The 12,677-nt window shown below is 43.0% G+C and overlaps 1 protein-coding gene across 1 annotated transcript in view; it reads left to right on the forward strand.

Annotated features, from left to right (window-relative positions):
- The first annotated feature begins 200 nt into the window (after positions 1 to 200).
- The window catches only part of LOC124619512 (astakine-like), a 109,142-nt gene continuing 96,665 nt past the window's right edge, over positions 201 to 12,677 (forward strand). The window contains exon 1 of the mRNA XM_047145958.1: positions 201 to 315. The gene's annotated coding sequence lies outside the window, so the exon portion shown is untranslated. The remainder of the gene's footprint in view (positions 316 to 12,677) is intronic.

Genomic DNA, 12,677 nt, shown 5'->3' on the forward strand with positions numbered 1-12,677 from the left:
AGTGATTACTACTTGACCCCAGAATTTAAACAGAAGACAAACACGCTTACAGTTTCAAAACCGCACATTCCGCAGCCGGCTTGCTCTCGAGATAAAAACCGGAGGGAAACACGGGCAAACAAACTAATCCGCCGGAAAACAGGCGCAGTGAGCAGATAGCGCCCTCCTGCAGCCCCCATCCGCCTCGCTACCTTGGCACCGCCCGCATCCTCGCCAGTATATACCCGGAGCGCCGGCCCCGCACGCAAAGCAGTCCCGTCTGTTCGCGGCCAGACACCACCGCCCACTTAGCCACAGCCACTCGCTCCAACGCAGGTGAGTCGGGTGAGAGAACCTTCGCCAGTTCGCCACACTTATCGTTAGGGACGGATCGGCACGAAACAAGAATAAGCAAGAGCATTTCACGGCATTCGGGTAGGGTTACATGATACTCCTCGCTTCCTACTTTGGAGACTCCGTACTGGATTTCATTGTATTTTGTTGTTTTTGGATTAAAACATGCGTGATATGACAACAGGCCGTTTCAAGTCAATGGTGAACTGATGATTTATCACAAACGTCACTCTTGGTACGATTTGTTACATCTGAATGTCAGTTAACTACACATCAACGATGAAAAGCCTTCAGGAGAGCGCAAGATAAACAGTAATAATGCTTTGAACTGCCTGTGAACAGCGTGATCTTATGGTTATAGACATGTAGTTTTGGTGGTGGAGGAAGTAGGTTGGCGCTTTGCTATATGCTAATTTTTTCCAACATTTTCGTGTTTTCAACAGATTCTGGTCCTTTCTCATACATTAAATAGAAGTGTGTTTTGCTATACTCGATGTTATTAGGTACAGGGTGTTCGAAAATACCAGTTAAAAACTTATAGGACTTGTAGAGGGGAGTGAGTAGATGAAGTTTTTAATTGGAACCTATGTCCGGAAACATAGCGTTTCCATGCTATAACCATTTGAAAACATGTGACAACGCGACCACTTTTACAAGTAACTGATTAGGCGTGACCCAGTACATCACTTGTTCTACAGTTCCACTCACCAATAGCCAAAGAAATTGCTCGTGTACTCGTCGAAGAGTTCTCTTCAACGTGATGCAGTACGAGCTCTCCATATTCAGGTCGTCCGGCGTCTCCTTGGAGACCACTGTCATGCCTGCTGACGGAGGAGGTTGCCTCTCTCAAAGCCGTTGCATAATTGTGGTGAAAACGCTAGCGATGAAGTGGGCTTTGTGGAGAACAATCATCATAAAGGGGACGAGCAACTTCGCCATTCAGAAGGATCATGTCGAGGGATTCTGCAAACGCGTACTCGACCATGTTCCTCTAACATTCAGACAGCCCATCCGATGTAAAAAAAAAATAAAAAAATAAATAAATAAATAAAAAACCCTCCATAACTACCCTGTTGCATACCTACAGTGTGACAGTTATTGAACTATATGAAATAAAATCGCCGTAACTTCTGAACGGTTTGCGTTAGGACGTTCAAACTGCACGGTTGGCCACGGGGCACTATAGGAATTAGTATGATTCAGATGGCTCTGAGCACTATGGGACTTAACATCTGAGGTCATCAGTCCCCTAGAACTTAGAACTACTTAAACCTAACTAACCTAAGGACATCACACACATCCTTGCCCGAGGCAGGATTCGAACCTGTGACCGTAGCGGGCGTGCGGTTCCAGACTGAAGCGCCTAGAACCTCTCAGCCACACCGGCCGGCTGAATTAGTATGCGTATGCATGGTTCGGTTTGCGTTGGAAAACACCCCCTGGGAAAATCGCACCCCAAACCATAACTCCATTTGTAGTCCCAGTGTACCTAGCACACAGACAGGTTGGGTACATGCTCTTAACTGGTCCTTCTAACCAATACAGGGCCATCACTGGCATCAAGGCAGAACCAGCTTTCATCAGGAAACACGACAGTCCTCCATCCTGCCCTCCAATGAGTTCTCGCTTGACACCACTGAAGTCGCAAATCGTTTTGTGGGCGTCATACTGTTATCTCGCTAACTCATATTTATTGCACTGAGAACTGTGGCAACCAGTCCGATTAAAATTTGTTATTGAAGATGAGGCACTGGAACAAGTTTTCCGGTTAGATATTTAGGCTGTGGTATCAACTTAAGTAACGATAATGACGTACAGAATAGGAGCACTAAATTTCAGCACATATATGGAATTACAAATAATACCTGAAAGATCAAGACGAGGAACGACATAAAAAAAAGTTTTGCAAAACAATGGCTGTGCCTGTCTTGCTCCGTGGCAGTGAAACTTATACTGAAAAGAAAATAAAGACAAAAGCGCCATGCAAGAAATGAGATTTTTGAGATGTGTTGAAGGTTGCTCGAGAAGTTAATTTGTAAGAAATGAGAATATACGTTGAGATCTAGAAACATAGACTAAATGACAAAGTGGAAGAATAAAAGGAGAAACAGAGGCAACATCTTAAACACATGGAAGAAGACAGAATTCCAGTCACTGTAAAAAAGTACAAGCCCCCAGGAAAACGAGAAGAATAGTGACTTTCAACAGTACTAATAAAACAGCTCAAAATGTAAAAGTATTCTTATACCACAACCTTTTATAAACCTAGGAAGCAACTGCATTACACATCACCTAATATCCGGAACTGTTATTTCGCAGCCAAATAACAGTATAATTACGTACATCCGCAATGAATTTTTACATTGCAGTGGAGTGTACTTTAAACTGAAACTTCCAGAAAAGTTCAGACTGTGTGCCAGACCGACAATCGAACCCAGAACCTTCGTTTTCCAAGGGCAACTGCTCCACTGAGTGAGCCATCAAGACACCATTCATGATCCACCCTCACAACTTAACTTCCAACAGTACCTCTCGCCCAGTTCCTTCCAAATTTCGCAGAAGTTACGTCGCATAATTTGCGGGACTGCTACTCATGGAGTTGAGTGCCCATTTGTAACAAAGTTTTAGTCAGCAGGAAAATGTCAGTATAGTTATAGTTGATGAGGTTGCAAAACTACGTCGGTTATTGTTTTACCTGCCACATGTCTTTAACTGAAAGGAGACTACCGTGGCAAAAAAGCAAACGGGATGAAAGAAAAAGTAGAATATTCTATATTCAAAACTGAAGATGTAGTTTATAGCATTTATATAGAAATGAATACATTAGGACAAAGTACACAGAAAAGGGGGAAACACACAGTACATCGAAATAACTCGTTAAAACCGGTTGTCAAGGAATCTGTGTCTTCGCTCGTGGGTCTTAAAGGAGGAAAACCTGTTGTTTATCTTACTGCCTCCCGGACATGAGAAAATACAGTCCCAAGAACGACGCCAGATAAATTGTTTATCACTTCTTCTCCGAACACTACATCAGAATACGACGTAATAAATATGTGGCAATAGAAAAGCTGATGACACGCGCCATCACAGCGTACCAATCCAAACAGTTTATAGGTACAACGCAAAGAAAGAAATCTATCAGCTTCTGAAAGAAAAAGGATCATTTCAATCGGAGTTCCGCGTAAAATAGTGTTACAATAGCGCGGAGGAAGTAATAGGTAAAGATGCGGTAGAAGAAATCTCCAAACAATGTTCTCAAAACACTAATAGCTTGCATTCTGTAATTCTCCATACACCAACCGATTTAGAATCTTATCACGAGCTCTGATCGTTCCTTTGGACGGCTCTGATCACAGCTTGTTTTATAATAATTCAATTTTTCTAGTAAAGTGCATCAAACACGGAAGGCTAGCATCAGATCGCACTTTTCTCTGCGGGCGCGCGGATGTAAGTGACAAGACGGGTAATAGGCGTCCACACTGACTGTACACTTAAGTATCTAAATTCATCGGAGAAAAGTAGAAGCAGGTTCACATTTTTTTTGTGTGAATTTAAAATCTTTACTCAAATTGAGAACCATTCTGAATATTTTCGGCAGGGGATACAGTCCCTTTCCTATTTCCTATGTAACCTAACAAAGCTGGCTGTAATGATATGAAGTGTTCGTCAATTCTGTAAAGAAATTATCGGCTAACAGATATGGTCCAACAGCGCAGTGCTTTTCCAACATTGGTACTACAGAATGTTGCATGCCTTTTTGTTCCACGGAAGTGATAAAACCAGACAAGGTGGTTAAGCCAGAGGTCTCGGATTCAGGAGAATGTTTGTTTAAATTCTCATCCGGCCATCAATATTTATGTTCTTTCTTGTGATTTCTCCGAATCACTTAAGACTAATTCCAGGCTGGTTCCTTTGAGGGAGTACGGCGTATGTCCTTCCCCAACCTGAGTTTGTGCTCCATCAATATTGACGCCGTCGTCGACAGAATGCCAAACCTTAATCTTTCTTCCCCTCTTCGACTGGACAATATAAACTATTTAGTTCACTTACCAAGTTATAAGGGCAACCAAAAATTTTACATTGAACCAGTATTACCATTTTTACATGCCCAGAAAAGCAGTATGATAGAAAATCGGCTTTATCAGCCATTTGACTTCCGTTACTGGCTAAGGCTTGCCCCAATCTACTCATTACTATCTTCATCTGAACACATCCAAGTCGGTCCTGCTTGTTGTCCAATGATATCCAGCCACCATCCCACAGGTTGCCTTTCCAGACTATCCTCATTGCTTGGAACCCAGCGGAGAATTTTCTTGGTCTACGGAAGAAAATACATTCGACAAACTAAATGTCCCGCCTACCTCCATTTCACTGTGATTGCACTCACAATTAAGCATCCCACTCCAATCTGTTCACAATTTGTTTGCTTCACTCACTCCTGGTACAAGGTGGGCAAATAAAAGTGGCCCGGAAAATACTTCACGCACCTTAAGGCAACCCAGTTTACACCATCTGCGACAAGTTGGGTTGCCTTTCTTAATGTGCATGTAGTACTTTCTGGTCCAGTTTCACTTTGCCCTTCCTGGAAGTTCAGTAACGTAACTCTTAAATTGTTCTCTGAGGAGGCGTCACGGCTTTAAGTGTTTAGGCTTTAAAAGTCTACGTCTGTTTGTCATGTGTCCATGCACGCAATACCTTCTGACTGCAACTTTTAATTTTGAGAAGCATCGAAAACTTTGCTTTTAAGCTCCTACTTAGGTTAGAAAAAGCAGTCCAACCACTTCAGCTCTTCTGTATATTTCTTTTTCTGTTCATTGTCATTGTCGTCATCCGTCCTGAAAACATAAGCTCATCAGTTGGGTCTTTAACTCCGCTGCTAGTATGTACGCTTCTCTCCCCGATATCCTGGCCTTACATTATTATAGTGCCATCGAAACTGATTTTGTGTCTGCTTTCAAACTTGCTTTACCAAGCCGTCGTTTTCATTGTTAGAATCTATCTGCACTAGAGATAAACAGTACTTCCTTTAGGACTGCTGAGAACAGTTTTGGTGATATGGATTTACCTTGCCTGATCTCATTCAATTTTGAATTTCTCATATCATGATGAGGTGTAGTGAAAGCTGTAGACTCGCATATACTCATACACTACGCTCAGCATATTCACATTAGATGCTATTTCAACGGAAACTATTGTAATTTCTATTACTGTATTCTTCTTAAGAATCTGAGCGATCGAGCCACGTTGGTTACCATGTCCAGGTATTGACAAATTTGACATTTCTTTAATATCAAGCAGAATGAAGTCTTTCCGTTTGGAGCTGACCAAGCCACTGCCACCCTTTGAAGGATGTTTCGTCACATTCGTTTTTAAATATTTTTTTTTAAACAGAGACCATACGACACAAGGGCAAGGAAACGATTTCCTAACAGGCATCATCCATCACGACGATCGTTTTTTCCTCTCGATCGACGAATGCGGGAGACTGTTTAATTAGAAAGAAGAAACAAGGGACCTGGCAACATGAGGACCACTCCCACACCCAATTTTGAATAAGAGGCGCTGGAACATGTTGCAGTGGATCCCACTAGAAGTACTCGAAATGGGCGCTGCACATACTAGCGTGAGGCGAATACTCCATGAACAAAAATTACACCCATATCACCCAGAACGAGTCCATGAAATGCTTGTAACTGACTTGTCACCAAGAATCGCACTGTGTCAGTGGTTGCACCAACAATGAATTGATCGAGCACATTTCCTCCAAATAGAACGAGGCCTCATTTGATCATGCTGGTATTTCAAACAGCAGGAATAGCCATGTGTGGGATGAGGAAAACCCCTCACGCTGTAGTAGAGTCAAACCATCAGGTACGTTTCGCTGTGAATATCTGGCCTGGCATCGTAGGTGACAATCTGGCTGGGCCATATCTCCTACCTGACCGTCTGAATGGCCACCTGTATTTGAGATTCGTGCAAAGAAGTCTACCTGAGTTGTTGGAGATCGTTCTCTTGGCTGTTCGTGAGACGATGTGGATAATTGCACAGCCTCACTTCAATGTGCATGTCCGCAACCATCTCATTCTGGATTGGAAGGAGAGGTGCTATTCCATGGCCTGCGAGGTCACCTGACCTGAATTCCCTTGACTATTTCCTGTGGGGACATTTGTGTATGAGACCCTAGTGGCTGTTGTTGTTGTTGTGGTCTTCAGTCCTGAGACTGGTTTGATGCAGCTCTCCATGCTACTCTATCCTGCGCAAGCTTCTTCGTCTACCTACTGCAACCTACATCCTTCTGAATCTGCTTATTGTATTCATCTCTTGGTCTCCCTCTACGATTTTTACCCTCCACACTGTCCTCCAATGCTAAATTTGTGATCCCTTGATGCCGCAGAACATGTCCTACCAACCGGTCCCTATTTCTTGTCAAGTTGTGCCACAAACTCCTCTTCTCCCCAATTATATTCAATACCTCCTCATTAGTTATGTGATCTATCTAATCTTTAGCATTCTTCTGTAGCACCACATTTCAAAAGCTTCTATTCTCTTCTTGTCCAAACTATTTATCGTCCATGTTTCACTTCCATACATAGCTACACTCCATACAAATACTTTCAGAAACGACTTCCTGACACTTAAATCTATACTCGATGTTAACAAATTTCTCTTCTTCAGAAACGATTTCCTTGCCATTGCCAGTCTACACCTTATATCTTCTCTACTTCGACCATCATCAGTTATTTTGCTCCCCAAATAGCAAAACTCCTTTACTACTTCAAGTGTCTCATTTCCTAATCTAATTCCCTCAGCATTACCCGACTTAATTCGACTACATTCCATTATCCTCGTTTTGCTTCTGTTGATGTTCATCTTATAGCCTCCTTTCAAGACACTGTCCATTCCGTTCAACTGCTCTTCCAAGTCCTTTCTGTCTCTGACGGAATTACAATGTCAACGGCGAACCTCAATGTTTTTATTTCTTCTCCGTGGATTTTAATACCTACTCCGAATTTTTCTTTTGTTTCCTTTACTGCTTGCTCAATGTGCAGATTGAATAACATCGGGGACAGGCTACAACCCTGTCTCACTCCCTTCCCAACAGCTGCTTCCCTTTCATGTCCCTCGACTCTTATAACTGCCATCTGGTTTCTGTACAAATTGTAAATAGCCTTTCGCTCCCTGTATTTTGCCCCTGCCACCTTCAGAATTTGAAAGAGAGTATTCCAGTCAACATTGTCAAAAGCTTTTTCTAAGTCTACAAATACTAGAAACGTAGGTTTGCCTTTCCTTAAGCTGTCTTCTAAGATAAGTCGTAGGGTCAGTATTGCCTCACGTATTCTAACATTTCTGCGGAATCCAAACTGATCTTCGCCGAGATCGGCTTCTACCAGTTTTTCCATTAGTCTGTAAAGAATTCGCGTTACTGTTTTGCAGCTGTGACTTATTAAACTGATAGTTCGGTAATTTTCACATCTGTCAACACCTGTTTTCTTTGGGATTGGAATTATTATATTCTTCTTGAAGTCTGAGGGTATTTCGCCTGTCTCATATATCTTGCTCACCAGATGGTAGATTTTTGTCAGGACTGACTCTCCCAAAGCTGTCAGTAGTTCTAAGGGAAAGTTGTCTACTCCCGGGGCCTTGTTTCGACTCAGGTCTCTCAGTGCTCTATCAAACTCTTCACGCAATATCGTATCTCCCATTTCATCTCCATCTACATCCTCTTCCATTTCCATAATATTGTCCTCAAGTACATCGCCCTTGTATAGATCCTAGTGGATACGGGTTGGAACTAGTTGCCAGAATTGTAGCTGCTTGAGATGTGATTCGAAACACACCAGGAATTTTTGTTAGGGTGCGTCAGAATCTTGTTCGCTGATATCACGCTTCCATTGAGATTGATGGCTGTCAGTTTCAGCACATATTATGAGACACAGTACAAATGATACGTTCATTCTGTCAGTGACGGTATTTTCAATTAACAGTAAGTAACGTAGATAAAAAAGAGCACAGCAATGCGATTTTATTCCTATTACCTCCTTAAGCCGGCTTATTCGAATCCAGTTTCCCCTACCTCAAATTGTTCAGTGGAGCATCTTATATGTCCTGTTAAACTTTTGCACGCTCTTACGGAAGCACCCTGTACATCCTCATACATTTGCGCTCGGTTGCATATACGCTGCAGCAACGCCATCAAACAAAAACTTTTGATCGCCCACTTCACAATCAGTGCAATTTAGCAAGTGAGAAATAGGTCAGCGGTTATTACATGTGAAAAAATACATTCGAGATTAAACATTATGACCATCTGCTTAACAGCGTATTTGTCAACCTTTCCAAAGGAACACAATATAGCAACAATTCAGCGCAGAATATATTCGAAAGGTATGTGTTATACCGGAGCCAAGGTAGCCCCTAAGGGCCGGCAACCCATATTACACCACAGTGGACGAGGTTGTCTATGCCCAAGGCGTACCAAAAGCACCATGGTAAACACCGACTATTTACATACATGATAATGGAAACAGACATTCCGAGCACTATTTCCTGCAGGGGGAGCTCGAACCACGGCCTGCAGGAAGTATCACTACGCCAAAACCTGATTAGCTGGAGACAGTTATTTAGGGGCTGGAACCTGCCCCAAAGTTCAGTTCACGCCGGATGCCGACCTCGTGTACTGCGACCATTGAAGATTACGACTTAGTCTCTGAATTGGACTGTTACTAGTGTGTGTGTGTGTATGTATGTGTGTGTGTGTGTGTGTGTGTGTGTGTGTGTGTTTTACCACGAACCTTTGTGGAAAATTAGAAGTGAACTTTTGTTTTCCTCAATTAGAAGACTTTTACTGGCATCGTTATTGTTAGCTTTCGTTTATTGTTTGGTCATCAACCTTGTGAACTTACATCAATAAAAGTTGTGTTTGTGAAAAATTGCGGATTGTCAGTCACAACAGTATGCAACACCAGATGTCTACGCACAGATCACACTCCCGTAAATTACGGCGGTTTATGGGTGCGGAGCTGGAACTCATTGGAGTTCCAGACGTGTTCCACTACATTCGGATCAGGGGAATTTGGTGGCCAAAACATGCTTGTCAAACCACTGTATGACGACTAAGATCCAGTGTCCACTGCATTTGTAATTCACGATATCGTTTCTTCAACAGGAGAAGACTGCACCTGCCATCCGAGAATGAATAATGGACTCCCTGAAATATTCTGTTTCATCCCATAACATTTGTCAGAGACTAGCAGCAGTCGGACTAGGGAATTACCGCCTCATGGAAGGGTTTTCATTAACGCCAGAACACAAACAGCTACTGTAATAATTGTTATTTTATTGTTATCAATCTAGATGTCGGCCTTAGACCATTTTCAAGTACAAAAACTTATTTAAATGTCAAAAGACATCGAACTGGTATGAAGTACAAGACCCCGCCAGAAAACCATAGGATTTGTATTTCATACCAGTCTGATGCCATTTGACATGTAAAACAGCTTTTTTACTTAAAATGGCCTTGAGCCATGCTGCGGCTTGCGTTGGTGTTTGATGTGTTGGTAAATGTGCCAACACCTTGTAGATAGAGGAGGCCTAAATGCACGCTATTTACTGCAGACGGGCGTGAATTCTGGAACAGGTAAGTAGTGAATGGTAATAAGAAAAGTATGCAGCTCCTCGAATACTTAACTTTTATTTATCCTTGTTGTGAATACAACGTTCTTTATGAGACATTTCGTACTATAACTGTCAAACTATGAAAGGCTAATGGCGTCTTGCTAGGTCGTAGCCATGGACTTAGCTGAAGGCTATTCTAACTATCTGCTCGGCTAATGAGCGATGCTTCGTCCGTGTAGTCGCTAGCAAAGTCGTCCGTACAACTGGGGCGAGTGCTAGTCCGTATCTCGAGACCTGCCTTGTGGTGGCGCTCGGTCTGCGATCACACAGTGGCGACACGCGGGTCCGACATGTACTAAATGGACCGCGGCCGATTTAAGCTACCACCTAGCAAGTGTGGTGTCTGGCGGTGACACCACAGTGTTGTTTGTAGGTTTCCGTCCTCTATTGGAGACGAGACCGTATCGTTTAGTTGAGATGGTTGCGCTTGTTTATCTTCTTCTCGTGTTGACTGGTGCCACTTGGTTTCGCAAGTGTTGCCTGTCCGCTAGTGGCAGCAGCGGCGGTTATCGATATGTAGTAACTGTGGCTCTACCTTTGGGGCGACGTCGTTGTTTTTCTGGGTCGTGTCAGTGTGCAGTTCGGTTGGGGACTGAGCAGGATCGAACACGCCGGGACTGCTGGTGGCACACATGGACTCCCGGATCGAATGCCTGTGGTCACAACCTCGTTGTAAACCGGATTCTGCAAGCTTTAAGTTGAGTGCATTTGGATTCAAGTAAAGAAACCTCCACCATTGTGAGATCGTGCGATTCCCCAGTGACTTGGGTTCGTTTTGCTGCTCCTAGTGTTGCCAAGGTGAAGAGAAGCGAGTGGAGTGCTTGGGGAAGGCGGATCTGATTAGCTTTCCTGGACTTCTAATTACTATTTATTGCGTTGAGTTTGTTACTATTTGTTAAGTTCAACCAACGGTATTTTTCCTGCCTCTTGGCCGCGAACGCCCCAGTTACCTGCCCTGGGCATTAGTGTATGTAAGAGAAGTGTACATTTCCTCGCCTTGCCGCTGCTGTCCAGTGAGGCGTTTAGTTTTGACAGCTTTGTTGGTTGTAGGTTGGTTGCCGATTCTTCTACTCTGCTGGTAGTGATTCCTTTCTCGTTCTGGGCACTCTAAGCACAGTATTCTGCGGACGGAGTCCAAACCGCCGGTTCCGGCTTTGGAGTATTTTTACACCCTTGCAATTGCTATATTGGACGTCAGGTAGAATCAGCACGATTATCATTAGTCATTCGTTAGACTTCCACTAGGCTGAGTTACCATCATATAAAGTGAATGAAACACTTGACTGCCTATCTCAGCGCTTGCGAAAGTGTTTTTTCCGGGACATACTCAGAGGTCGATTCCTAGTGCACCGTCTGTGACTGGCCCTTGTGTTTTATTATTGTATTTGCTGTTTTATTGTACGTTTCTAAATTTTTTTATACGATTTCCATTCATGGCATTACAGCAGGTTTAAATGATTGTGCTACCAAGTTTACCATCATTTTCTCTCACCTTTTTGGAGATCAGTTGCTCGTCCTTTTAAATTAACCTTTGCTGTTGTATTTGCTGTTTTACAGTATGTTTGCTAAATTTTTTTATAATTGCCGTTCTTCACGTTAAAGGCCTTCAGCCGCGACTGGTTACTTGCCTTAAAATTCTAATTGGGATCACACTGGCTTGTTTTTAAAACATTATTTGCTGTGTCTGTATTTTATACTCATTTGGTAAATTGTAACGCACTGAAAGCACTATGAATTACACAGTTGTTTATTCCTTCATTAATAACGTGTGATATGTTTATATATCCCCCCATGAACCATGGACCTTGCCGTTGGTGGGGAGGCTTGCGTGCCTCAGCGATACAGATGGCCGTACCGTAGGTGCAACCACAACGGAGGGGTATCTGTTGAGAGGCCAGACAAACATGTGGTTCCTGAAGAGGGGCAGCAGCCTTTTCAGTAGTTGCAGGGGCAACAGCCTGGATGATTGACTGATCTGGCCTTGTAACATTAACCAAAACGGCCTTGCTGTGCTGGTACTGCGAACGGCTGAAAGCAAGGGGAAACTACAGCCGTAATTTTTCCCGAGGACATGCAGCTTTACTGTATGATTAAATGATGATGGAGTCCTCTTGGGTAAAATATTCCGGAGGTAAAATAGTCCCCCATTCGGATCTCAGGGAGGGGACTACTCAAGAGGACGTCGTTATCAGGAGAAAGAAAACTGGCGTTCTACGGATCGGAGCGTGGAATGTCAGATCCCTTAATCGGGCAGGTAGGTTAGAAAATTTAAAAATGGAAATGGATAGGTTAAAGTTAGATGTAGTGGGAATTAGTGAAGTTCGGTGGCAGGAGGAATAAGACTTTTGGTCAGGTGATTGCAGGGTTATAAAAACAAAATCAAATAGGGGTAATGCAGGAGTAGGTTTAATAATGAATAAAAAAATAGGAGTGCGGGTTAGCTACTACAAACAGCATAGTGAACGCATTATTGTGGCCAAGATAGACACAAAGCCCATGCCTACTACAGTAGTACAAGTTTATGTGCCAACTAGCTCTGCAGATGATGAAGAAATTGATGAAATGTATGATGAGATAAAAGAAATTATTCAGGTAGTGAAGGGAGACGAAAATTTAATAGTCATGGGTGACTGGAATTCGTCAGTAGGAAAAGGGAGAGAAGGAAACAT

Source organism: Schistocerca americana, chromosome 6 (assembly GCF_021461395.2).
Source record: "Schistocerca americana isolate TAMUIC-IGC-003095 chromosome 6, iqSchAmer2.1, whole genome shotgun sequence".
NCBI classification, from domain to species: Eukaryota; Metazoa; Arthropoda; class Insecta; order Orthoptera; family Acrididae; genus Schistocerca; species Schistocerca americana.